Source organism: Dromiciops gliroides, chromosome 3 (assembly GCF_019393635.1).
Source record: "Dromiciops gliroides isolate mDroGli1 chromosome 3, mDroGli1.pri, whole genome shotgun sequence".
Taxonomy (NCBI): Eukaryota; Metazoa; Chordata; class Mammalia; order Microbiotheria; family Microbiotheriidae; genus Dromiciops; species Dromiciops gliroides.
The window spans coordinates 662,133,361-662,161,286 of NC_057863.1; the positions used below are offsets into that span (position 1 = coordinate 662,133,361).

General features: G+C 39.6%; 1 long non-coding RNA gene across 1 annotated transcript; it reads right to left on the bottom strand.

Moving 5' to 3' along the window:
* Window positions 1-242: 242 nt before the first annotated feature.
* On the bottom strand, window positions 243-24,172 carry LOC122745766. The gene is made up of 4 exons (XR_006355490.1): window positions 23,996-24,172; window positions 9,062-9,129; window positions 2,635-3,205; window positions 243-2,156 (listed from the first exon to the last, which is right to left on the bottom strand). It is a non-coding gene; the product is annotated as an uncharacterized LOC122745766 (long non-coding RNA).
* Window positions 24,173-27,926: the final 3,754 nt, after the last annotated feature.

The following is a 27,926-nucleotide window of genomic DNA, read 5'->3' on the forward strand; positions in this document are numbered from 1 at the left end:
TACTAACCTCCTGGACAGCAATAAGAATAATTAGACCTAGGGTCAGCTAGGTGGCACAGTGGATAAAGCACCAGCCCTGGATTCAGGAGAACCTAAATTCAAATGTGGCCTCAGACACTTGACCCTTACTAGCTGTGTGACCCTGGGCAAGTCACTTAACCCTCATTGCCCCGCTAATAAAAATAATAATAATAATAATAATAAATAAAAGCTAGCATTTCTCTAGCATCCAGGTGCCAGGCACTGCCAAGAACTTGAGAAATAGAATCCTCACAGCAGCCTTTGGGGTAGATGCCATTATTCTCATTTTATACTTGAGGAAAGTGAGGCAAGCAGGTCAAGTGACTTGCCCAGTATCACACAGAGAAAGTGTCTGAGGTCAAATTTGAACTCAGTTCTTCCTGCCTCCAGGTCCATCCAGCTCTGGAATCCCTCCCTGAAGATAAAGTAGCATCAGCACCCTGGCAGTTGCCCTGTGGGGAGCATCTCAATGGAATAAGGAGAAGTAGAGGCATAAATAGGATTTTACACAGCCTTAGTCTATCTGGGGAGGCTGGGCAGCCACTTTGCTCATTGGGCTGGTTGGGTATAGAGGCAGGATGTCGGGTGATTTGGGGAGAATGTTAACCTTCCTCTCAGGAGTTGCAGAGGTTGTTTCAATGGGGATGTTTTCTCATGCCCAGAATATCTGGTGGGGCCACAGGAGGTGGGTCTCTAGTTAATTCCTTTAGAATATCTTATTGGTGACTCCCCAGTTATTGGAGGCTTCCCTGAAGTCTGTCTCTGTTTACATAGTCCTGTAAGGCAGTTGAGTTTCTTTGACATCCATGGTAATTCTTTTGGGGGAGCTGCTTCCCCCAAATTCAGTTGATTTCCTCCACATTAGCAACCTACACGCCATCCCTGACTCTTCCCTCTGTCTTGGCCCCAACTCCCTATAGCCAATTAGCTGCTAAATCTTTTTTCTTGTTTATCCTTTTAATTTGTGTCTGATAGTGGCCTCCCGTTGTTTCCAAGTAATACAGTTTCATTGTCTATTTGTCCCTTTCATTTTTCCTCCAAGTCCTCTCTGTGCCCCTCCCCTCCACTATTTTCCTGAACCACCTTGGGTTACTGGCTGCAGGAAAAATTCTCTTTTCTGGGGCCAAGTAAATAAACCTCCCCATAGGAGCCACTTCTACTCCTAGGCCCTATCCAGGAACTAAACAGCTTGGGCAGAAGGTGATGGAACCCTACAGGACTAAAGTTCAGTCCTACACATATCCCTTCCACTCAGGAAATTCCAGTGGTCCCCGATAGTATCAATGAGCATATCTGTTTGCTATTTGAAAGCTCTTCACAACCTGGCCCAGCTGCCATCCCAGGGGGTCACACACAGTCCTCTTCACCCAGCCCTGAGCTGCCAAACTGGCCTTTTGGCTTCTCCTCCTTGAGATCCTCCTTCCCCAGGCCTTGTCTTTCTGCTGCTGTGCCCATCCTCAGAATGCCATCCCTCTTAGAGTCCTGGAGTTCCCTTGAGAAGCTCTCAGTTCATTCTCAGCTGAGCAGTAGGCTTTACCCCCAAGCCAAGCAGATATGGAAGTGGATCTGTGTATGTGTGCATTCTCCTTCATTTGGCTTTATTTTCACCCCTTTCCTGTCCAGTTGAGGTCACAAGAACCAAGGGGATCTTCCCCCTCCCCTCCTGTACCTGAATGTTAATCTACACTCTAAGGCCCCATTCCTCAGCCCAGTAACTTTTTCAAGGATTGAGCCCCTCCCTACCCACCATTCCCCTTGCTAGGTGAGGCCCAGGAGGGTGGGGACTGTCTTTACTTTTGTTCAAAAAAATGCCAGAGGGATCATTAAGGATTCTGTGCTGGGGTTTTGAGCTCCCCAGCCCAGGAATCCCACTTTCTGTCCCTCAGTGGCCTCCATCCTGGCTTCCTGGCATTCTTGTGCCCCACGATCAGCCTGTCCTGCTTTCTGCCCCTCTCCACTTCCCCGAGAACCTGGGTTTTGAGGGGTGAAGAGGGAATTAGTGAGACCTCCCAGGGGAGGGATTCCAGTGGTTGAATCAGGAAACAGCCACAGAGAAAGGTCATTATGCCCTGGGACCCAGGTGTCCTGGCCTCAGCTCTCCCTTAGGATCCAGTTGTCTTCCTGTGAGAGAACATCTTTGAGGGAAGAAAAACAAGACAGAAGGAAACACTCCCTCAGTGTGAGGACTGGGGTATGGAAGGTCTAGGGTGGAGATGGGCCAAGGGGGTGAATGTTTTCAGTATGGAGGAGAGTTAAGGGGGGGGGTGGGCAAGTCTGGAGCCCAGACTACAGAGAAGAAAGGGGGGCTTCACGGGAGGGGAATGGCTGGGAGAACCAAGAAGAAGATGGGTGTGGTGGGGGGAGAGCTGGCAGGGCAGGAGTTTCTGCTGAGGGGAGTTGGAGTCCCAGAGCAGGTAAGGGAGGGGGCAGAGGTGGTAGAGCAATGGGGGAGGAGAGGCCTCAGAACTGAGCAGCCAGGTAGGGGGTGGTCTTGGGGGAATTCTCTTCCTGGGGTAAAGTTTAGAAGCCTGGGAGGTGGGAAAGGGAGGAGAGAGGTCATTCCAGGAGAGGGAGACTGGGCAGGGCTTGACCCTTGGGAATAGGAGGCCTTACCCAGAGCAGCATGGCTGGAGGCAGAAGCCCTTAGATCTGAGATCTCTCTGCCTTCATTTCAAGCTGAGGTGTCTTCTTCCCTCAGAGGGGAGATCTCTCTGCCTTCCCTGGACCTGAGATCTCTCTGTCTTCTGGGAGCCAGCTCTGCACAAGCAGGTGCCAGGTAGGTCAGAACAAGGGCCCCTCTCCACATCCTGCTTCTGATGGTTGTCCTTTCCATGGGGCCTCATCTTCCCACTCTGTTGTTGTCTGTTTGTTGTTTGTCCTTCTTCTCAATGAGGATCATGACACATGTTCATCCCAGGTGAGTGCAGCCCATCCACAGACCTGACCAGCATCAGCAAAGGTGGAATCTAGCAGAGCCCAGGAAGCTTTATCCTGTTACATGTACATTGTCCTCTGCAGGGCTGTCAGCAGAGCAAACATTGTCCTCCTGGTTCTGCTCATTTCCTTCTGCCTCAGGCCACCCCAGTCTTCCCTGGTCTCTCTGAATCCCTCTCATTTGTCATTTCTTATGTCAAGTCAATGAGTATTTAGACAGTGGCTCCTCTGTGCCAAGCACTGTGCCAACCTACAGGGGATGCAAAGGAAGGGTTAAACAATAACAATCCCTGCCCTCAAGGGGCTCAGAGTCTCCTTGGGAGATAACAGGGCAGCGGCTGGGTCCACACAAGGTCTCTACAGTATGAATGGGAGGCCCCCTCAGAGGGAAGGCCCAAGCAGTGTCAGGGACCAGGAAAAGCTCATTTTCAGAAGGTGAGGATTTTGCTGAGAAGTGAAGGAAGCCAGTGTTGGGGGCCTTGTGACCTGGATCTAGGGGCTAGCTCAGCCAAGGAATTGAAGGGTCATGTGTTATGGTGGAAAACCATTCACTTCTTTGCACCTAAATCCCATTTTTCCCCTATTTTTTTTTTTGGCGGGGCAATGGGGGTTAAGTGACTAGCCAAGGGTCACACAGCTAGTAATTGTCAAGTGTCTGAGGCTGGATTTGAACTCAGGTACTCCTGAATCCAGGGCTGGTGCTTATCCACTGCGCCACCTAGCCGCCCCCCTTTTCCCCCTCTTTTTTAAGGATACACCTGAACAGGGAGGGCCACAGGGAATGCTTTCTCCTTGTCCCTTTTCATGGTCAGCTGGGCTAGACCTCAGGGACAGATGCCCACACCTGCCCCCAAGTGGGTGCTGACAAAAACTTGAGCATTTCTTAAGTCAGTACTTTCTGTGACTGTAAATCAAAGAGAATCTAGAAGTAGCCTGGCTGGCTATTCATACCTCAGACAGTGGGGCCACCCACTGAGACTTTGGATCCTTACAGGAGAAAGCAGAGTGTACACCCCACCTGGGGAATCCAAGAGCCACATGACCAGCCCACCTTTTTACCTGCCCATTGACTTTTGCTGGGTTTCAGCACCATAATGTTGGGAGACTTGTGACCTGGATCAGGAGGCAAGGTCACCCATGAATTGGAGGCTCATCACAAACGTCATATGAAAAGTGATTTATTAGGAGAGAGAACATATGACCAGGAGACAGAATCACTGCTGAAAACCTGTCTCCCTGGGTAAGAGAAGACCTGGTCCATTCTATGTTTATTTAAAAAAAGCCATGTGTAAAGCAGTTAGGAGGGGTAAGACCACTGGAAGGGTAACAACTGGTAAGGAGTGCTTGGGTAAGAATAGCACCCACCCTCATCAATATATCATTTTTGTTCCTTGCAGACCAGGGTCTTTTTACTCAGCCACACCAAATTCTTGAGATGGGAGGTGGAGCTGCTTTTCCCTTGGCAAAGTTTAATGATTCCTTGGGGTTTGGGGTCCCTGCTCCCACAACACCAGGAGGCCCAGGTGAGCAGGGAGGTCAGTGCAAGCATGAGAGACAGCCATTGGAAAGGCACAGATCAGGTGATGGAGGGTCTTGGTCAAGATCATCCAGGAGGTCCATATCCCCAGGTCAGAGAGAAGAGAACTGAGGAGCAAGAAGTCTGGACAGGGTTATCTGGTGTCTGCTGTGTGCTGGGAGCCATATAAACATTATCTCCCATCATCCTGTTGGGACATTTGTCAGGGTCTTTCCTAGGGATGGGCAGAATAAGGGAGCAGAAGTTGCAAAAAGGCAAGGAGAAAGAGCAGAGCCCAGAAAGAGAAAAGGCCAATGTGTCTGGGTTGCAAAGGTAAGAGGATGAGTCATGAGTGTCTTATGAGGCTGAAAGAGAGGTTGAGACCAGGTTGTATGTGGCATTGAAGCAATACTGAAGAGGATGGCCCAGAGTGCTGAGAGACAAGGGGCAGAGCAACCATTTTGGAGACTGTGGGAGGGAGGAAAAGGATGTGGATCAACATTGCCATAGAGTTTGCCATGTGCCAGGCGTAGTGTGAAGTTCTTTATAAAGAACGCTTCATTTGATCCTCAGAAGAACCCTGGCAGGAAAGACCTCTTAGCATCCTCATGTTGCAGCTAAAACAGTTGAAGGAAATAAAAATCAAATTGGCATACATTTGACAAATCACATCTTTTTAGGAAAAAATTAAAATGGCAAAAGAGCTAAGATATTTTCATCTTTGTGAAAAGGAATTGCTCCATACAATGATCCACAACAATCCCAGAGGGACGAGTGATAAAGCATACAATCCACCTCCAAAGAAACTGATTGAATCATGTTGATTGAGCACAGACTGAAGGAAGCTATTTTTTACTTTCTTCCATTTTTCTTTTATTCAAGATTTTTGATACAAAATGACTAATATGAAAGTGGTTTGCATGATTGCACAAGTATATCTGTCATCTGATGGTCTGGTGCCTCAGGGAGGGTGGGAGGGAGGAAAAGAGAATTGGCAACTCAACTTTAAATAAAAATGTTTACTTTAAACATTAAATAAATAAGTAATAAATATATATATGTATGTGTATATTTGGTGAGGCAATTGGGGTTAAGTGACTTTTTGCAGGGTCACACAACAAGTAAGTGTCAAGTGTCTGAGGCTGGATTTGAACTCAGGTCCTCCTGAATCCAGGGCTAGTGCTCTATCCACTGCATGACCTAGCTGCCCCTAAATATATTATTTTAATGAACTTAATATCACAAGAAAGAAAAAGAAAAAGATTTGCTCCAAAAGAATAGAACCTCTAAAAAAGTGGATTATATCATTCTGCTTGAAATGGAAGAAGTTCAAAATCCAAGTGCATTGGCCAAGCTCAGGTTCTGCATGTAGCAGATTGGGAGAAATAGCCGAGCTTCCCAAGTATATAAGGATTTGCAGATGTAGCTGCTCTCTTGTCTGTCATTCATCAGTCTGCTTCTTAATTGTTTGTCCTGATGCTTGCTGCCCCATGTTCTAAAATGTTAGGGGTAAGTTGTGATCATTTCTTTTTTATAAATAAACTGTCAATATCTTATAAGCTTGATCTCCAACCCCAGTCAATAAAAAACTATACAAAAAGTGTAATTTTTAAAATAAATGAATGATTTCTCCTTTCCCCATCATAGTTACTCTTATTTTTATGTAACTAAATATTAAAATGAATGAATATATTCCACTAATTAGTGAAAGCAATCATAAAGCAAAGATAAAATTTATTTTGGCTCTGACACATCATACCTGATGTTACACCAAGACCTCAATTCATACAATAGATAACTTTTTTTCACTTTTCCCTGAAAGACGTTCTTATAACTCTTACTTCAGGGCAGATTGTAAGTAATTATTTTTTCCTCTTTTTTTTTGAGGGGCAATGATGGTTAAGTGACTTGACCAGGGTGACACAGCTAGTAAGTGTCAAGTGTCTGAGGCTGGATTTGAAGTTGGGTCCTCCTGAATCTATATCCCTTATGACATGTAACATATCCCTTCAGGTGAGGAGGAATTTCATATTACCTTGCTTTCTTTAAGGACTCTGATACTTCACTCACAGAGCATATAACTTCTCTCTGAGCCTATGGGGAGAAACATTTCATAATAACTTTATTCAACTTTTATCATTCTAACATGGTTCTCACTTCAATATAAAATGCTTTTCTCAATATTCCATTCGGCTCTTATTGGCTATGGTTTCAAGTGTTGTTGCTGACGCTCAAAAATATATAAGTTTTGGGCAAATGCCTTCTGTGCTTCAGTTATTTCCTCTAAGTTGATGAGGGTTGGATTAGGTGAATTCTGGTCTTTTCATGTGACATTTGATGGCTTAGGAATTGCTGACATTCAAGGATGTGAATGTGGATTTCACCCAGGAGGAGTGGCGCCTCTTGGACCATTCTCAGAGAGAGCTGTACAAGGAGGTCATGCTGGAGAATGTCCAGAACCTGCTCTCTGTGGGTAAGGACCTTTGCCTCTGGTGACTGTGAGCTACTGACAAGGTAGCTCCCTGCTCCTCATCTTGCCAGGCCTAGAAAGTTTGTCCTGATTCTTCCTTCTTTGTTCCCTCAAATTCCAGTCCAGATGTTGGGAAAGGAAGGGAATGGAATAAGCATTCATACATGCCTGCTTTATATTCAGCACTGGACAAAGTATATTACACTTATTATCATTTATCTGGTAGTATTATCATCCCCATTTCATAGTTGATGTAACAGGCAAAGAGGTTACACAACTTGTCCAGGGGGACAAGGTGATTTCTGAAGTCTTTTTCAGCTCTAAATCATGTAACATTTGATGGCTTAGGAGATGGTGACATTCAAAGATGTGGCTGTGGATTTCACCCAGGAGGAGTGGAACCTCTTGGACCATTCTCAGAGAGAGCTGTACAAGGAGGTCATGCTGGAGAATGTCCAGAACCTGCTCTCTGTGGGTAAGGACCTTTGCCTCTGGTGACTGAGCTGCTGACATGGTAGCTCCCTGCTCCTCATCCTTCCAGGCCTAGCAAGTTTGTCCTGATTCTTCCTTCTTTGTTCCCTCAAATTCCAGTCCAGATGTTGAGAAATTAAGAGAATGGAATAAGCATTCATACATGCCTGCTTTATATCTAGCACTGGGCAAAGTGTATTATCCTCATTGTCATTTGACCTTAGCAACATCCCTATGAGTTGGGTAGTATTATCATCCCTATTTCATAGTTGAGGTAACAGGCAAACAGGTTACACAACTTGTCCAGGGTGACACAGCTACCATGTGTCTTACACTGGTTTGAAATAGTCTTACTGACTCTAGGCCCTGGGCTGTTACCACTGCACTACCACAGCCTCCAATTTCTAGATGATTGAAGCTAGGCAGTGTTCCCATCCTTCTAGGAAAGAGGTGAATAAAGGGGAAGTTTTCTGATGCCAAATGGCCTGTGTGATCTCAGGCTGCCTCCAAAGAGCCCAACAATCAATACCTTGGGAACTATCCTTGAGACATCCTGGGAACCATCCTGTCCTCTTTGCTTGCATGTCTTCATTCCCTAAGGAGGACTAAAGTGTATATTTCTCTTAATTCTCATCCCTTCCTTATTCTTTATTCCTAGGACTTCCAGTTTCTAGAGAAGATTTGAGCTCTCCTTTCCAGGGAGGGGAATCACCAGGGATGGTAGAGCACAAAGGTCCAAGGAACTCCTGTCCAGGTGAGTGACAAAAGCAGGTGCATGACGGCTATCATAAGAGGTCTCTAAGTGTTGTGCTGAAGGGAGTGCTAGACTTGTGGGCAGGAAGGTCTTAGTTGGAATTGATTTTTAGACACATTTCAGCTGTAAAATCCTGTGCAAGGAACTGAAACTTAGAGCAGCAATTTCCTCATACAGAGGAGCAAATCAAACTCCTTGGCCTTTCAGTTTCCTTTGTGGCATTTAAAATTATGTGGGAGCGATCTGTTTCTGTCCCAAGTTGTAGGGAAACTTAGCAGGAGTTTATAATATATTGGTACTTAGAAATTAGAGGCTATTGAACTAGTTTGGGCATTAAGCATTTATTAAAGCATATTAAATATTAGTGAAGGTAGAGCCCCTGTTGGGGGGCAAGGTCTTTCAGGTAGGTGTGGATTTAATTTCTATTGTCTGTATTCACAGTCCAAGGTCCAAGATCATTTCCTTTGAAATTCTCCTGACTCTGGGCTGGCCTTAAGAAAGGTCAGGCAAGGCTCTCTGGGTCCCCTATAACTCCATTTTTTTCCCCACATCTCATGGGTATAAAATTTTGATGGTATAAGAAGTCATCATTTTGAACTTTGGGGCATCAAACTCTCCTGAAAGCATCTCACATGGGCTGAGGGTGTCCATGCTGAATTCTTTCCTGGTCTTTATTCCAGTCAAAAAATGTTTATTAAGCACCCATTATGTTCCAGACACCGCTAAACACTAGCAAAACAAAGAATGACAAAAGATAAGCCTTGCTCTCAAGGAGTCCTCTAATGGGGAAGACAACATGTAAACAAGGATCTACCAACCCAATGTATCCAGGATAAATTGGACCTCATCAAGACAGGGAAGGCCCTATGGGTGAGGAAGACAGGAGCAGACTTACTGTAAAAGGAGGGATTTTAGGTGGAACTTCAGGGACAGCCAGAGAGAACATGGAGTCAGGAGATGTTGCTGGTCAAGAAACAAAATAACATGATTATCACACATGTGGAGGGAAAATAAGGCGAAAAAAGTCTGAGAAAATAGGAGAGGGGCTGATGATAAAGGCCTTTAAGAGCCATGCAGAGGATTTTATATTAGATGCTGTTAATGGGGAGGCAATAGGAAGTGTTTTATTGAGGGGGGCAGTGACATGATCAGAAGTGCCTGGAGTAGATGAATTTGACAGCTAGGTTGGGGATTCAGTGGATTGGTGAGACTTGCAGCACTGAAACCAACCAGAAGTTTTTTTGTTTTTTTAATAACTTCATTTTATGCCTAATCATTATAGTTGGGAATCACTGCACAATGAAATCTCTTTTTTTTTTTTAATTGAGGCAATTGGGGTTAAGTGACTTGCCCAGAGTCACACAGCTAGTAATTAAGTGTCTGAGGCCAAATTTGAACTCAGGTCCTCCTGACTCCAGGGCTGGTGCTCTATCCACTGCGCCACCTAGCTGCCCCCACAATGAAGTATCTTAATGCCTCAAACATGTATCTACTTTTTGTTCCAGGAAAAAAATACACAGCAAACAAACCTTGGCAATTCTTGACTGCATAAGGTGGCATTAATTTTTTTTTTTTTAGTGAGGCAATTGGGGCTAAGTGACTTGCCCAGAGTCACACAGCTAGTAAGTGTTAAGTGTCTGAGGCCAGATTTGAACTCAGGTACTTCTGACTCCAGGGCTGGTGCTCTATCCACTGTGCCACCTAGAAGCCCCTTAAATATTTTTTAATAAACATTTTTATTTTAAAATTTTGAGTTTCAAATTCTCTCCCTGCCTCCCTTTCCTACACCTTCCCAAAGGCAGAAGGCTATCAGATACATGGTATACATGGGTAATTATATAAAACATTACCATATTAGTCATTTTATATAAGAAAAGAAATAAAATATCAGTTCTATCTTGGGGGTGGAGAGTATGCTTCATCATTCATCCTTTGGGATTGTCTTGGATCATTGTATTGCTGAGAATAGTTAAGTCATTCACAGCTTTCATCAAACAACATCATTGTCACTGTACACAATGTTCTTCTGGTTTTGCTCATCAGTTCATAATAAGGACTTTCTGAATCTACCTTGCTTATGATTCCTTATAACACAATAATGTTCCATTATAATCATCTACCAGAGCTTGTTTAGCCATTCCCCAATAGATGGGCATCTCTTTGATTTTCTTAGCCACTACAAAAAGAGCTGTTATAAATATTTTTTACAAGTAGGTTTTTTTTCCCCTTTTTAGGGATGTCTTGGGATGTAATCCTAGCAGTGATACTGCTGGATCATGGGGCATGCACATTTTCATAATCCTTTGGACTTAGTTCCAAATTATTCTCCAGAATGGTTGGATCAATTTACAACTCCACCAAGAGTTTATTAGTTTCCCATCAATGTGAGGTGCTACTTCAGAGTTGTTTTAATATATATTTCCCTGATCCATAGTGATTTAGAACATTTTTTCATATGACTGTAGATAACTTTAATTTCTTTGCCTAAAAGCTGTCCATATTCACTGACCATTTACCTATTGGGGAATGACATATTTTTATTAATTTGATTCACTTCTCTATATATTGGAGAAGTGTATCTTTTGTGAAAGATAACATGTTTCAAAAATTCTTTCCTGGTTTCCTGCTCTCCTTACAATTTTGGTTTAATTGGTTTTGTTTGTGCAAAAGCTTTTACAATAACAAATATCTATTTTACATTTTGTAATGCTTTCTATGTCTTCTTTGGTACTAACTTCTTCCCCTGTTCCATGCTCTTTTTCTTTTTTTTGGTGAGGCAATCGGGGTTTAGTGACTTGCCCAGGGTCACACAGCTAGTAAGTGTTAAGTGTCTGAGGTCAGATTTGAACTCAGGTCTTCCTGAATCCAGGGCCAGTGCTCTATCCACTGTGCCACCTAGCTGCCCTCCATGCTCTTTTTATTTCCTTAACTTATCATCTTTTATGACCTTATGTTAAAATACCATGTGAGATGTTGGTCTATACCTAGTTTCTGCCATTCTCTTTTCTAATTTCCCCAGCAGTTTTTGTCAGATAATGAGTATTTGTTACAAAAGGTTGGATCTTTGTCTTTGTAATATACTAGGTTAGTATAATCAATTAGTATACTTTAATATGTAGCTATTTTTTTTCACTGATCTACTACTCTATTTCTTTGCTAGTACCAGATTGTTTTGCATTAAATAATTTTTAGCTAAAATGCCTTGGACTTCATCATCATGATCCTCCAAAGAGTTCTTGAACCACTACATGAGATGTGGTACCAGAGGACTATTAGAAACTCCTGCTGTTAACTTCCTAATAGATAGATGTTGGATTCAAGATATAATTTGAAATATAATATAGATTAGGAATTGGAATGAATATTGAGTATATCAGCAGGAAGTGGCATGATATCTTTGGAACAGAAAAGAAAATAAGAAATATTGGCTATAGTAATGAAAATAATTAAATGGGTGCTGTATTTTGTCAAAAGCTTTCTCTGCATCTGTTGAGATAATCATATGATTTTCATTTGTTTTCTTATTGATGTGGTTGATTGTGTTGATAGTTTTCCTAATGTTGAACCAACCCTGGATTCCTGGTATAAATCCCACCTGATCATACTGTATTATCCTGGTGATCACTTGCTGTAATCTCCTTACTAATATCTTATTTAAGATTTTATCATCAATATTCATTAGGGAAATTGGTCTATAATTTTCTTTCTCTGTTTTTGCTCTGCTTGGTTTCTGTATCACCACCATATTTGTGACATAAAATGAATTGGGTAGAACTCCTTCACCTATTTTCCCAAATAATTCGTATAATATTGGAATTAATTGTTCTTTAAATGTTTGGTAGAATTCACCTGTAAACCCATCTGGCCCTGGGGATTTTTTTTTCTTAGGGAGTTCATTAATGGCTTGTTCAATTTCTTTTTTTTTGACAATACAGCACCCATTCCTAATAAAAACACTAGAGAGCTTAGGAATAGGTGGAGCTTTCCTTAAAATAGTAAGCAGAATCTATCTAAAACCATCCTCAAGCATTATATGTAATGGAGATAAGTTAGAGGTCTTCCCTATAAGATCAGGGGTGAAACAGGGATGTCAATTATCACCTCTATTATTCAATATTGTACTAGAAATGTCAGCAATAGCAATCAGAGAAGAAAAAGGAATTAAAGGAATTAGAATAGGCAAGGAGGAAACAAATCTATCACTCTTTGCAGATGATATGATGGTATACTTAGAGAATCCTAGAGAATCAACTCAAAAATTACTTGAAACAATTAACAACTTTAGCAAAGTAGCAGGATATAAAATAAATCCACATAAATCATCAGCATTTCTATACATGACCAACAAAGTCCAGCAGCAAGAGATAGAAAGAGAAATTCCATTTAAAGTAATGGTAGATAATATAAAATACTTGGGAGTCTACTTGCCAGGACAAACCCAGGAACTATATGAACACAATTAACACTTTTCACACAAATCAGATCAGATCTAAATAATTGGAAAGATATCAATTGCTCATGGATAGGCAGAGCTAATATAGTAAAAATGACAATTCTACCTAAATCAATGTACTTATTCAGTGCCATACCAATCAGACTACCTAAAATTATTTTATAGAGCTAGAAAAAATAATAACAAAATTCATCTGGAAAAATAAAAAGTCAAGAATATCAAGGGAAATAATGAAAAAGAAAAGCACAGGAAGGTCGGTTAGCTGTACCAAATCTGGAGCTTTACTATACAGTGGCAGTCATCAAAACTATCTGGTACTGGCTAAGAAATAGAGTGGAGGATCAGTGGAATAGGCTAGGCACAGGAGACACAGCAGTAAAAGACATTAGTAATGTACTGTTTGATGAATCCAAAGACTCCAGCTTCTGGGATAGGAATTCAGTATTTGACAAAAACTGCTGGGAAAACTGGAAGATAGTATGGCAGAAATTAGGCATAGACCAACATCTTATGCCTTATACTAAAATAAGGTCAAAATGGGTACATGATTTAGACATAAGAGGTGATACTATATGTAAATTAGGAGAGGAAGGAATAGCCTACCTTTCAGATCTTTGGAAAGGAGAACAGTTTATGCCCAAACAAGACATAGAGAATATTATGAAATACAAAATGGATGATTTTGATTACATTAAATTAAAAAATTTTTGTACAAACAGAAGCAATGCATCCAAAATTAGAAGGGAGGCAGAAAGCTGGGAAATAATTTTTATGTCCAGTACTTCTGATAAAGGCCTCATCTCTAAAATATATAGGGAACTAAATCAAATTTATAAGAATCCAAGTCATTCCCCAATTGAGAAATGGTCAAAGGATATGAACAGGCAGTTTTCTGATGAAGAAACCAAAGCTATCTATTCCCATATGAAAAAATGCTCTAAATCTCTAATGATTAGAGAGATGCAAATTAAAACAACTCTGAGGTACCACCTGACACCTATCAGATTGGCTAAAATGACAAAAAAGGAAAATAATAAATGTTGGAGAAGCTGTGGGAAAATTGGAACACTAATGCATTGTTGGTGGAGAGAAAAATCTGAAATTGGAAAGCTTGTATAAACAAAAGTTAAGAAATATCTTTACATGTAATGGGGAAAAAATAATACTTTATTAATTAAAAAAAGTAGGAAGATTACTTGAGATTCACAATATTATAAACAGTGGGCATTTAAAGAATGTATAAAAATTGTAATGGATAGGGAACAGCTAGGTGACACAGTGTTTCGAGCACCTGATCTGGAATCAGTACAGGATTCTTGGCTGTGGTCCCAGTTCCTTTGCCCTCTGGAATATCATATTCCATTCCCCCCAGTCCTGTAATGTAGAGGCTACTAGATTTTGTTTTATCCTTACTATAACTCCACAGTATTTGAATTGCTTTTTTCTAGCTGCTTGCAATATTTTCTCCTTGACCTGGGAGCTCTGAAATTTGGCTATAACATCCCTGGAAGTTTTCCTTTTGGGATGTCTTTCAGGAAGTGATTGGTGGATTCTTTCAATTTCTTTTGCCTTCTGCTTCTGGAATATCAGGGCAATTTCCGCTGACAATCTCATGGAAGATACTGTCTAAACTCTTATTTTGGTCATGGTTTTCAGGTAGTCCAATGATTTTCAAATTATCTCTCTGGAATCTATTTTCCAAGTCAGCTGTTTTTCCAAGGAGATATTTCTTTTTGCCCTGTATTTTTTATTCATTTGGATTTGCGTTACTGTGTCTGGGTTTCTCATAAAGTCACTAACTTCCATTTGTTCAATCCTAGTTCTTAGCCAATAATTTTCATCAGAGAGCTTTTTTATCTCCTTTTCCATTTGGCTTTTCCACCTGTTGACTTTTTTCTCATAACTCCTGCATTGCTCTAATTTCTCTTTCCATTCTTTCCTCCACTTCTCTAAATCTTCCTTCTATCCTACTTTCTCTTCAAAGTCCCTTTTGAGCAATTTCATGGCCTAAGACAGGTCATATTTTTCTTGGAAGCTTTGGATGTAGGGGCCCTAAGGTTGCTATCCTCTTCTGAAGGTGCACCTCAATCTTCCTTTTCACTAAAGAAACTTTCTATTGTTCTCAGGCAGCTTGCTGGTTTCATTCATGCATGTCATGGGGCAAGTCACTCAATTCCAATTACCTTAAATATCCTGAGCCATCTCCGGTGGTGCTGATATATATCTTGCCACTGGACCCATGAGATCACCCTGATGTCATGGTCCTCTTTTAGAATGAAGGACAAAAATGACCTACCCTCAGTCTCTGAATGGGCATTGCCTCAGACAAACTGACACCTGAGAAAGACCTTAATTGAAAAGACAAAGGTCACTCACTGCATTTGGGGCCATCTCCAGTTGTCCTGATAAACATCTAGCCACTGGACCCAGATTTGTCTGGAGGAGAGAGTGAGGTTGGTGACTTTGCACAGTCTTTCCTCACTCAAATCCTGTTCATTGTAAGTCATGACATCACCTCCCCAGTATCTTGATCCTCTTCAAGAATGAAGGATAAACAATGACAAACGACCAGAAAATAATTGTTTTATAGAGATAGAAAAAATATAAAATATATCTGGAAGAACAAAAGGACAAGAATATGAAGGGAAATAATAAAGAAATGCAAAGGAAGGTGGACTAGCCATACCCAATCTAAAACTATATTATAAAGCAGCAGTCATCAAAACTCTCTGGTAATGGCTAAGAAGTGGAGTGCAAGATCAGTGGAATAGGTTAGGTACACCAAATGGAGGAGTAAAGGACTCTATAGTATAGGGTTTGAGAAACCAAAAGAGTACAGCTTCTAGTATAAGAACTCCCTATTGGACAAAAACTGCTGGTTGACATGGAAATTGTATGGCAGATACTAAACATAGACAAACATCTCACACCTTATACCAAGGTACAGTCAAAATGAGTACATGATGTAGATATTGTAATGATTGGAATAACGCCACCTGCTGGATACTTACTGTAGAAGAGTTCTGCCCATGAAGTGAAGGTCTTTGAGGGCAAGACCAGGAGTCTTTTCTTTGGCATCAGGAAGTGATGCGGACTAGTGGGAGGAGGAAGGAAGAGATTGGCGCTGACTCTGGCACTTTTTCCTCTGGACTCTGGTGGAGAAGGGAGCTAGAAATGTGCTCTCCCTTTAATAGATAGGAATCTAGGCCTTTCTCTCTCTCTTTACCAAATTCTTATTCTCCTTAATAAATGCTTAAAAGTCTAACTCTTGCTAAAGCTTATAATTTATTGGCGACCACTCCTTAGATATTTTAGACAGTTTAGCTAGAATTTTAGCCCTTAACAATATAAAGGGTGGCACCCCCAGCAAATTAGGAAAGCAGAGAGTAGTTTGTCAGATTTATGGACAGAGGTAGATTTTAGGCCCAAATCAGAGAGAGAGAACATCATGAAATGCAAAGTGGATCATATTGCTTACATTAAGTGAAAAAAATGCTTACAGAAACAAAATCAATGTAACCAAGATTAGAAGGAAAGCAGAAAGTGGGGGATCACTTTTTTTTTCTTTCTTTTTTTTTTCAGTGAGGCAATTGGGGTTAAGTGACTTGCCCAGGGTCACACAGCTAGTAAGTATTAAGTGTCTGAGGCCGGATTTGAACTCAGGTACTCCTGACTCCAGGGCCGGTGCTCTATCCACTGCGCCACCTAGCTGCCCCTATGGGGGATCACTTTTTTATAGCAAGTGTTTCTGAAGAAGGCCTGATGTCTCCAACATAAAGAGAACTTAACCAAATTTAGAAGAACACAAGCCATTCCCCTATTGACAAATGTCCAATGAATGTGAACAGGCAGTTTTCAAGGTCAGGAGTCAAAGGGACTGCTACTCATATGAAGAAGTGCTTTAAATCACTTTTGAGTAGAGAGATGAAAATTAAAACAACCACCTGACACCTCTCAGATTGGCTAATATGACAGAAAAGGAAAATGATCACTGTTGGAGATGTGGGTAAATTGAAACACTAATGAATTGTAGCTGGAGTTGTGAACTGATCCAAACCCTGCCCAAACGGCAATAAATCTCTGAATAGTCAGCTACCTTTACATGTAATGGGGGGAAGAATTACTATTTACAAAATAAAATAAGCCATCTTGCAGGTGTTTCCAAAGATTCATTCTGCCTATTTTAAATTTAAAATTCTTCATTTTGAGTGAGGAAATAGAATATGAACAAGGTGACATTATGCCACATGACAAAAGATCATATATTTAGGTATATGTATCTTTTTTTTAGGTTTATGTATCTTTCTGTTAATACATAATTGTTTTCTTCAGGTGGAGAGACCAGGTTGGAAGTGAAGAAGATGGCTACAAAGGTGAACATTTCTGTGGAACAATTTGTCCAGCTTAGATTTGAGAGTGATGGTGCCTGTAACTTCAATTTGAAAGAAATATGTGACTCTGATACCAAAGTGGCTAAGAGTATTTGTGAGTTTGGTGAAATTGAAAAGGCACTCAGACAGTGTTCAGTCTTTAATAACAGCAAGAGAATTACTTCATGGAATGATTATTTTCAGGACTGTGAAGAAAAGAAATGGTTTCCTCAACAACTAGAGCCTTTTGAGGCCCAGGAGAAGTCTCTTCTAATGAAAATATCCAAAGGTAATCATCTGGAAATGGCTTTGAATTTGAATTCTAATCTCATTGGACATCAGAAAAGTGACAAAAGTGGGAAGGCCTTCAGTGAGAACTCTAAGTTCATTCCTCTTCAGAAAATTCACATTGGAAAGGAGCCTATTGAATACAATGAATGTAAAGCAACTTCATCCCATCAGTCATCTCTTCCTTGCCAAGCTAGATTTTACCATGGAATGAGAAGACGTGCAGTTCATTGTTGTGGAAAGGCCTTTGGTTGGAACTCAGATCTTATTAGGCATCAGAACATTCACATTGGAGAAAAACCTTATGAATGCTATCAGTGTGGAAAGGCTTTCAGAAGGAGCTCCCATCTTGTTGTACATAAGAGAATCCACACTGGAGAAAAACCTTATGAATGTAATCAGTGTGGAAAGAAGTTCACATGCAGCTCCAATCTTTGTAGACATCGGAGAATCCACACTGGAGAAAAACCCTATGAATGTAATCAGTGTGGGAAGGCTTTCACAAAGAGATCCAGTCTTGTTCATCATGAGAGAATCCACAGTGGAGAGAAATCTTATGAATGTAATCAGTGTGGGAAGGCTTTCACAAAGAGATCCAGTCTTGTTCTGCATGAGAGAATCCATACTGGAGAGAAACCTTATGAATGTAATCAGTTTGGGAAGGCTTTCACAGAAAAATCCTGTCTTGCTGCACATAAGAACATGCACACTGGAGAGAAACCTTATGAATGTAATAAGTGTGGGAAGGCTTTCACAACCAGATCCAATCTTGTTCAGCATGAAAGAATCCACACTGGAGAGAAACCTTATGAATGTAATCAGTGTGGGAAGGCTTTCAAAGAGAGATCCACTCTTGTTCAGCATGAGAGAATCCACACTGGAGAGAAACCTTATGAATGTAATCAGTGTGGAAAGAAGTTCAGATACAGGTCCAGTTTTGCTGTACATCAGAGAATCCACACTGGAGAGAAACCTTATAAATGTAATCAATGTGGGAAGGCTTTCACAAAGAGATACGGTCTTGCTGCACATCAGAGAATCCACACTGGAGGGAAAGCTTAGGAATGTAATCAGTGTGGAAAGACTTTCACAGTCAGCTCCCATCTTGTTAGACATCAGAGTATCCACACTGGAGAAAAACCCCATGAATGTAATCAGTGTGGAAAGGCTTTTACACAGAGATCCAGTCTTGTTGCACATCAGAGAATCCACAAGGAAGGGATCTTAGGAATACAATAAATGTGGTAAAACCTTCAGGCAGTATTCATATTCTATAGAAATCTTATCCCTCGTATGAATTAGAAATATTTTAAAGTTCATTTTAAAACTTTGTGTTTCATATACCCAAAAGTCTATGGAAAAGGAAGCACAAAGATGACTGAAGAAAACAATTTCTTAAAAAATTCATTTGGCCAACTGGGGGAAAAAGTGCATAATCTCACTGAAGAAAACAATGCCTTAAAAATTAAAATTGGACAGTTGGAAGATAATGACTTGATGAGATACCAGGAATCAGTCAAACAGAATCAAAAGAATGAAAAAATAGAAGAAAATGTGAAATACCTCACTAGTAAGACAACTGAACTTGAAAACAGGTCCAGGAGAGACAATTTGAGTATCATTGGACTGCCTGAAAGCCACAATCAGAAAAAGAGTCTAGACACCATATTCCAGAATATTATTAAGGAGAACTGCTCTGTTCTTATAGAGTCAGAAGATAAAATCATCATTGAAAGGATCCACCTATCACCTCCTGAAAGAGACCCCGAAAAGAAAACTCCAAGGAATATTGTAGCCAAATTCCAGGATTATCAGGTGAAGGAGAAAATACGCCAAGCACCCAGAAAGAAACAATTTAAATATCATGGAGCCACAGTCAGGATTGCTCAGGACCTGGCAGCTTCAACATTAAAGGATCACAAGGGTTGGAATATGATATTCTGGAAGGCAAAGGAGCTTGGATTATAGCAAAGAATCTATTACCCAGCAAAACTGAGCATTCTCTTTCAGGGGAAAAGACGGACATTCAATGACATTGGACACTTTCAAGGTTTCCTCATGAAAAGACCAGAACTGAATAGAAAATTAGATCTTTTTTTTTTAAGTGAGGCAATTGGGGTTAAGTGACTTGCCCAGGGTCACACAGCTCATAAGTGTTAAGTGTCTGAGGCCAAATTTGGACTCAGGTCCTCCTGAGTCCAGGGCCAGTGCTCTATCTACTGCCTCACTTAGCTGCCCCAGAAAATTAGATTTGTTTTTAATTAGTGAGGCAGTTGGGGTTAAGTGACTTGCCCAGGGTCACACAGCTAGTAAGTGTTAAGTGTCTGAGGCCGCATTTGAACTCAAGTCCTCCTGACTCCAGGGCCAGTGCTCTATCCGCTGTGCCACCTAGCTGCCCCCGAAAATTAGATCTTAACATAGGAAACTCAAGAGAAGTTTAAAAAGGTAAACAGGGGGAAAAAAAAGTTACTCAATTAGGTTAAACTTTCTACATCCCTACATGGGAACATAATACTTAAAACTCTTGAGAATTGTATATGTATTTGGGCAGACAGAAGGATTATACACAGAGGGTATAAATATAAATTGTCTTTGATGTGATGATATAAAGAAAATTCAGGGCTTAAAAAAGGAGTTTATGGGATGAAGAGGAAAAGGGAGGTTGAATGGGGTGAGTTACATCATGAAGAGGTGAAAAAACCTATTACAATAAAGGAAAAGAAGGGAGGGGTGAAATTGTTTCAACCCTACTCTCACTAGATTTGATTCAAAGAGGGAATAACATACATTCATTTGGATAAAGAAACTTAGCTTAATCTTTAGGGAAGTAAAAGGTTAAGGGGAAAGGGGTGATTGATAGAAGGGAGGGTAAAAGCAAGGGAGAAAAGGGTAAAGAAAAGGGAAGGCAGATTGGGGGAGGCAGGGGTAAGAAGCAAAAGGTGAGGAGGAATAGGCTGAAAAGGGGGGGAAAGTAAAAAGGGGTTAAATAGAATGGAGGGGAATAGACAGTAATAATAACTGTGGGGGGCAGCTAGATGGCTCAGTAGATAAAGCACCGGCCCTGGATTCAGGAGTACCTGAGTTCAAATCCGGCCTCAGACACTTAACACTAGCTGTGTGACCCTGGGCAAGTCACTTAACCCCAATTGCCTCACCAAAAATAATAATAATAATAATAATAATAACTGTGAATGCGATGAACTCAGCCATAAAACTTAAGTGAATTGCAGAGTGGATTAAAAACCAGAATCCTACAATATGCTTTTTACAAGAAACACATTTAGGGGGCAGCTAGGTGGCGCAGTGGATAGAGCACCAGCCCTGGATTCAGGAGGACCTGAGTTCAAATCCAGCCTCAGACACTTAATACTTACTAGCTGTGTGACCCTGGCAAGTCACTTAACCCCAATTTGCCCCACAAAAAATAAAATAAATAAATAAAGGACCTGTATGTACAAAAATATTTATAGCAACTCTTAAAAAAAAAAAAGAAACACATTTGAAGCAGAGTAGTTGCACCCAGAGTAAAGGTAACAGACTAGAGCAGAATATATTATGCTTCAACTAAAGTAAAAAAAGCAGGGGTTGCAATACTTATCTCAGACAAAGCAAAGGCAAAAATACATCTAATTAAAAGAGATAAGGAAGGAAACTACATCTTGCTAAAAGGTACTATAGATAATGAAATAATATCAATATTAAACATGCATGTGCCAAGTGGTATAGCATCCAAATTCTTAGAGGAGAAGTTGAATGAGTTACAAGAGGAAATTGACAGTAATACTATACGAAAGGGGCGTTTGAATCTTCCCCTCTCAGAATTAGATAAATCATCAGCATTTCTATACATGACCAACAAAGTCCAGCAACAAGAGATAGAAAGAGAAATTCCATTTAAAGTAATGGTAGATAATATAAAAATCTTGGGAGTCTACTTGCCAAGACAAACTGAGGAAACACTCTATGAACACAATTAGAAAACAATTTTCACACAACTCAAATCAGATCTAAACAATTGGAAAGATATCAATTGCTCATGGATAGGAAGAGCTAATATAATAAGAGCTATAATAATAAAAATGACAATTCTACCTAAATTAATTTACTTATTCAGTGCCATACCAATAAGACTACCTAAAAATTATTTTATAAAGCTAGAAAAAATAATAACAAAATTCATCTGGAAAAACAAAAAGTCAAGAATATCAAGGGAAATAATGAAAACAAATGCACAGGAAGGTGGGTTAGTTGTATCAAATCTAGAGCTCCACTATAAAGTGGCAGTCATCAAAACTAACTGGTACTGGCTAAGAAAGAGAGTGTAGGATCAATGGAATAGGCTTGGCACAGGAGACACAGTAGTAAAAGACATTAGTAATGTACTGTTTGATAAACCCAAAGACTCCAGCTTCTGGGATAGGAACTCAGTATTTGACAAGAACTGCTGGGAAAACTGGAAGATAGTATGGCAGAAATTAGGCATAGACCAACATCTTACACCTTATACTAAAATAATGTCAAAATGGGTACATGATTTAGACATAAGAGGTGATACCATAGGTAAATTAGGAGAGGAAGGAACAGTCTACCTTTCTGATAAAGGCCTTCTTTCTTTTTTTTTTTTTTGGTGAGGCAATTGGGGTTAAGTGACTTGCCCAGGGTCACATAGCCAGTAAGTGTTAAGTGTCTGAGGCCGGATTTGAACTCAGGTACTCCTGACTCCAGGGCCGGTGCTCTATCCACTGTGCCACCTAGCTGCCCCTAAGGCCTCATTTCTAAAATATATGGGGAACTAAATCAAATTTATAAGAATCCAAGTCATTCCCTAATTGAGAAATGGTCAAAGGATATGAACAGGCAGTTTTCTGATGAACAGATCAAAGCTATCTATTCCCATATGAAAAAATGCTCTAAATCACTATTGATTAGAGAAATGCAAATTAAAACAACTCTGAGGTACCACCTGACACCTATCAGATTGGCTAATATGTCGAAAAAGGAAAATAACAAATATTGGAGAAGCTGTGGAAAAATTGGAACACTAATGCATTGTTAGTGGAGCTTTGAACTGATCCAAGCATTCTGGAGAACAGTTTGGAATTATGCCCAAATGGCTATAAAGCTGTGCATACCCTTTGACCTAGCACTTTTGTTTTTTTTCCCCAGAGATCATAAAAAAGGGAAAAGGACCCACATGCACAAAAATATTTATAGCTGCTCTTTTTGTGGTGGCAAGGAATTGGAAATTGAGGGGTTACCCATCAACTGGGGAATGGCTGAACAAGTTGTGGTATATGTATTTAATGGAATTCTATTGTGCTGTAAGAAATGATGAGCAGGAGGAGTTCAGAGAAACCTGGAAGGACTTGCATGAAATGATGATGAGTGAGATGAGCAGAACCAGAAGAACATTATACACAGTATCATCAACATGACGTGTTGATTAACTGTGATAGACTTGAGTCTTCTCACCAATACAATGGTGTAAGAAAGTTTCAAAGGATTCATGATAGAAAAGGCTCTCCAAATCCAGAAAAAAAACTAAACAAAGCTGTGGAATATGGATGCTGATTGAACCATACTATTTTTGGTTTTGGTGCTGTTGTTTTTCTATTTTTTTTTTTGGTGGGGCAATGGGAGTTAAGTGACTTGCCCAGGGTCACACAGCTAGTAAGTGTCAAGGGTCTGAGGCCAGATTTGAACTCAGGTACTCCTGAATCCAGGGCCAGTGCTTGCTGTTGTTTTTCTATTTTGAGGTTTTTCCTTTTTCTTCTGATTCTTCTCTTATAACATGACTAATGCAGAAATATGTTTAATGTTATATACATATAATCTATATCAGATTACATGCTGTCTAGGGGAGGGGTGGAGGGAGGGCAGAGAGGGAGAAAAATTTGAAATTGCAAATCTTATATAAACAAATGTTGAGAAATAGCTCTACATGTAATTTGAAAATAATGAAATACTTTTTTGTTTTTTTTAAAAAGGAATATACCTTTCTTTCATTGTTGCATGGTACCTACACAAAAATTGACCATGTATTAGGGTATAAAAAAACCTTCATAATCAAATGCAGAAAGGAAATGATATTAAATGCATACTTTTCAGATCATGATGCAATAAAAATTACATATAATAAAGGGCTTTGGAAAGATAAAAAATAAATTAGAAACTAAATAATATCATCCTAAAGAAAGAGTCAAACAACAAATCTTGGGAATAATTAATTTTATCAAAGTGAATAACAATGATAAAACAAGAAACCAAAATTGACAGGATGTAGCCAAAATAGTATTTAAGGACAATGTTATATCTCTATATGTTAACATAATTAAAATGGAGAATGAGCAAATCAGTGAATTGTGCATGCATTTAAAAAAATAATTCAAAAATTACAAATTAAAAATCTCTAAGAAGAAAATTAGAGATTCTGAAAATCAAAGGAAAGCTTAAGAAAACTATTGAACTAATAATAAAAATGAAAAGCAGGTTTTATGGGGGGAAAGCACACTAAAATAAACCTTTGGTTAATTTGATTTAAAAAAAGAAAGGAAACTAAATGACTAGTACCAAAAATGGAAAGGAGGGATAGCCAAGTGAGGAAGCAACCCACCGCAGCTCTCCCAGATTTCCCCTCTAAACTGGCATAATACTGCCTCTGAACTCACCAAGGAACAGAGAAATGATTCACCAGCCCAGCAGGAAAGGTCTGTCTTACCTGGATGGGAGGAAAGTGAGGTCCAGGAGCAGTAGCAACAGAAACTGCTTCTGGGCTCATAGCAGAGGCCTGCTGACCAGTAGTGAAGCCCCACCCAAGCAGGTCAGCAACAGATTCCCACCCCTGTGAACTCCCAGCAGAGAGACTATTTCCAGAGCAAAACCAGCCCCGGGGATTTAGCAGGTCACAACAAAATTACCATTCAAGAGCCTGGTTACAGAGTAGCAGGTTACCATAACAACCCAGCAGCAGGTTGCCACCACAGGGCTTGAACATCAAAGTGATCACTCCTCCAGGGCCTGGCTGACACAAAATGAGTAAAAAAAAATATTGAAAAACAACAATGAAAAAAAGTTTGACTACTGACAATTAATTCAATAAACGGAAATCTCAAGACACAAATATAGAGAACAGTAACAAAAAAACTACAGGAGAACCTCCAAAGAGAAATACAAATTGGTCTCAGGCCCAAAGTACCATGGACAATGAAGTCATGTCAATACTTAACCTGTGTATTCGCCAAGTGGTATAGCATCTGGGTTTTTGAAGAAGTTGAATGAGTCAAAAAATCTCTAGGACCAGATGGATTCACAAGTGAATTTGTACCAAACTTTTAAAGAACAACTAATCCCAATACTATATAAATTATTTGAAAAAAATAAGGGCTTCAAAAAAGTTTGGAAAGACATATTTGAAATGACAGATTATTTACTGCCTTGGGGAGGGGAGGAGGCAAGGGAGGGATAGAGATTGAAAGAGAAAAATATAAATAAAAATGTTTAATCTAGAAAGGGGGAGAGGGGTGTGTCAGGAAGAGTACAGGAGGTATGTATTTATATATATACACACACATATATATATACATATATATGATGTTCATTTATGAGTTATTTAGGTATTATATAGTAATTATATTTAAACAAATTTGTCAAATTATTTCTATGAATTGATATGTATTTGTTATTTATAAAACATTTTTTTAAGTGAGACAATTGGGGTTAAGTGACTTGCCCAGGGTCACACAGCTAGTAAGTATCAAGTGTCTGAGGTCAGATTTGAACTCAGGTACTCCTGACTCCAGGGCCAGTGCTCTATCCACTGTGCCACCTAGCTGCCCCTATAAAACAGTTATTTAAGTAATTAAAATACTAAGTTCTATGTATTAGAATATATCTAGATATATCTAAATCTAATGTAGAAAATTTATATATCATATATGTATATATATTATATGTGTTTGATATATGTATAAAATATAATTATATGCCACCAAAAAATGGAAAGGAGGAATTCATCACCAATGAAGAAGCAATTCGAACAATAATTAGGAGCTATTTTTCTTAAGCCTATGCCAGTAACTCTGACAGTAGGTGAAATGGATAAGTATTTACAAATATTTAAATTTCTCATATTAACAGAAGAGGAGATAGAATATTTAAATAATCCATTTTAGAAAAAGAAATTCAACCAGCCATCAATGAAGTCCTTAAGATAAAATCTCCAGGGCCAGTTGGATTTACAAGTGAATTCTACCAAATATTTAAAGAACAATCCTAATATTAAATAAACTACTTTGGAGTGGGGGGTCAACTAGGTAGCACAGTGGATGAAGAACTGGCCCTGGATTCAGAAGGACCTGAGTTCAAATCCAACCTCAGAGACTTGACACTTACTAGCTGTGTGACCCTGGACAAGTCACTTAACCCTCATTGCCCCTCAAAAAATAAATTAATTAAAAAAATAAACAAACAAACAAATAAATGAACTACTTGGAAAAATGGGTGAAGTTTTCCAAAAAAAATTCCTTTTATGACACAAATACAGTGATGATTCCTAAATGAGGAAGATGCAAAACAGAAAGAAAGTTGTAGACCAGTTTCATCAATGAAAATTGATGCAAAATTTTAAAATAAAATATTAGTGAAGTGATTGCAGCAATATATCACAAGGATCATGCATTTATGTGTCTATCAGTTGTAGAGATTATATCTGAACAGAAAATTGCTTATAAGGTTAATCACTGCAAAACCATGAGAAGGGTGAATCTGATGAATTCTTTTTAATTTCCAAAATGGTTACACAGAGCTTGAATCAAAGTGGAGGACACCTTGTGTCCTAAAGGCCCCCCTCTTTCCATGTAGCAGCTTCTACTAGGAATTTAGCATGGTTGATCTGTTATATACTATTACTTTTGAAATTTTTTGTAATAGAATAGCTTAAATTCAGGACTTGTTTGGAATGTGTATTTTTAAAAGTCTCAGATCATTGAACCACAGTGTCTTTAAGAACAGCCTTTGGAGGGGGGCAGGTAGGTGGAGCAGTGGATAAAGCACCGGCCCTGGATTCAGGAGTACCTGAGTTCAAATTTGGCCTCAGACACTTAACAGTTACTAGCTGTGTGACCCTGGGCAAGTCACTTAACCCCCAATTGCCTCATTAAAAAAAAAGAAGACTGAAGACTGTGTGAAGGCCTCTCCAATTTCACCAAACTCCCAGATACTCTTAGTATTTTTATCCACCTTGGTATTAGAGCCATAGATTTCTCTCAAATTGAAGTCACAGGCACAATCACCCTGAAATTTATGCTGGCCAAGTTCTTCAACAATAATGTCCACCTTTGTAGTCATCTCCTTCACTTCAAACCTGGTCTCTGCACCTGAATAAAACAATTATGTATTAATAGAAAGACAGATAACACCTAAATATGTTCTTTTCTCTAATGGCATAATGGAAAATCATTCATATTCTACTTCCTCAGTCAAAATGGAGAATTGTCAATTTAAAATAAGCAAAATCAGGGGCAGCTAGGTGGCACAGTGGATAGAGCACTGGCTCTGAAGTCAAGAGGACCTGAGTTCAAATCCGGCCTCAGACCCCTAACATTTACTAGCTGTGTGACCCTAGGCAAGTCACTTAACCCCAATTGCCATATATATATATATATATATATATATATATATATGCAAAATCAATCTTTGGAAACACCTGCAAGATGGCTTATTTGATTTTGTAAATAGTATTTTCTTTTTTTCCAATTACATGTAAAGGTAGCCTTCAAAATTTATTTCCCATACAATGTTGAGCTTCCAATTTTTTCTCCCTCCCTCCTTTATCTTCCCCCTCCTGAAGATGGTAAGTAATCTGGTATAAATTAAATGTGAAACCATGTATATACATTTCCACATTGGTTATGTTGTGAAAGACACAGGACAAAAGGGAAAAACCACTACTGGGAAAATTTCAAAGTCCCAGGTTTAGACAAAGAAAGTGAAAAGGAAATAGGTTTATTGAAAGAGGAATCCTTTTTCACAATAAAGCTGGAGCTATCAAGACTTTCCACCATATTGGTTAAGCTTGGCTTTCCAACTTCTTTCTAGCTCTGACTGGTCCCTTATACCTCAGAAGTTACTACTTTAGGTATCTGACCTTTAAGCTGATTGGCTTCTATACTTAACCACAACTGGAAGTCAGGTAGTTGAATATTTGGTTAAGTTTGTAGAATAGGCGAGTTAGTATCTGCCCTAGCTCACACAGCTAGTAAGTGTCAAGTGTCTGAGTCCAGATTTGAACTTAGGTCCTCCTGAATTCGGTGCTTTATCCACTGTGCCACCTAGCTGCCCCCCTTAGCACCTTTCAAAATCTATCTTACTTCATTATCATTTTAAGCTACCAAAAAAAATCTAAATCTTTTAAATCATATTTAGTAGTCTATAAACTGGTTAGTACTACTGTTAAATCACTTACATTTAAAGGGGCAGCTAGATGGCACAGTGGATAGAGCACTGGCCCTGGATTCAGGAGTACCTGAGTTCAAATCTGGCCTCAGACACTTAACACTTACTAGCTGTGTGACCCTGGGCAAGTCACTTAACCCCAATTGCCTTACTAAAAAAAAAAATCACATATTTAAGGGGTGGGGAAAAATTTCAGT